Here is a 586-nt window from a genome sequence, read left to right as displayed (position 1 = left end):
CCTGCCAGCGCGCGGCCGCCCTGGTCCCTCCCGCAGCCGGGGAAGCCGCACACGGGCGGCGACCGACGTGTTTTTAAACAGGTCTTCTTTTTCCCTGGTAAAGCGGCTTTGAATTAAGCAACAGGGGGGATGCCCAAAGGCACGAGGGCCCCCGCTTTGGGTGCTGTGCGGCGCCGTACCCTGCGCTGCTGATCCACGGAGATCTCCCCACCCGGTCTCATCCTTCCGGCGGAGGTCGGGCTCAGGCGGGCATCGCTCCATTTATTCCAAATGCACAACACTACTTTAATTGCCACTGCTCTGGACTCCAAACAAATTGGCCCTAAATGCGTTTTTGCGCAACAAGACGTGTTTTGTTAAAAGGGGGCGGGAGGAGGGCGACTTTTAAAACCGCTATCGCCCTAATGCGATGAAATTACCATGTAGCACGCAGGGGGCTGAAAGCTGCAATTAATACCCCACACCTTTCCAAATCCTTTGTGTCCTGACAGGCCCGGAAAATAGCGGCTGGTCTGGGTCCGCAGCAGGGACCGCTCCTCCCCTTGGGCCCGCTGCGGACGCCTGGATGCCAAGCGCCCGTCCCCTT

This window comes from Egretta garzetta, unplaced genomic scaffold, assembly GCF_000687185.1.
Source record: "Egretta garzetta isolate BGI_Z169 unplaced genomic scaffold, ASM68718v1 scaffold110, whole genome shotgun sequence".
Taxonomy (NCBI): domain Eukaryota; kingdom Metazoa; phylum Chordata; class Aves; order Pelecaniformes; family Ardeidae; genus Egretta; species Egretta garzetta.
The sequence above is the reverse complement of the archived record's forward strand: the minus strand, read 5'-3'. Positions refer to the sequence as shown.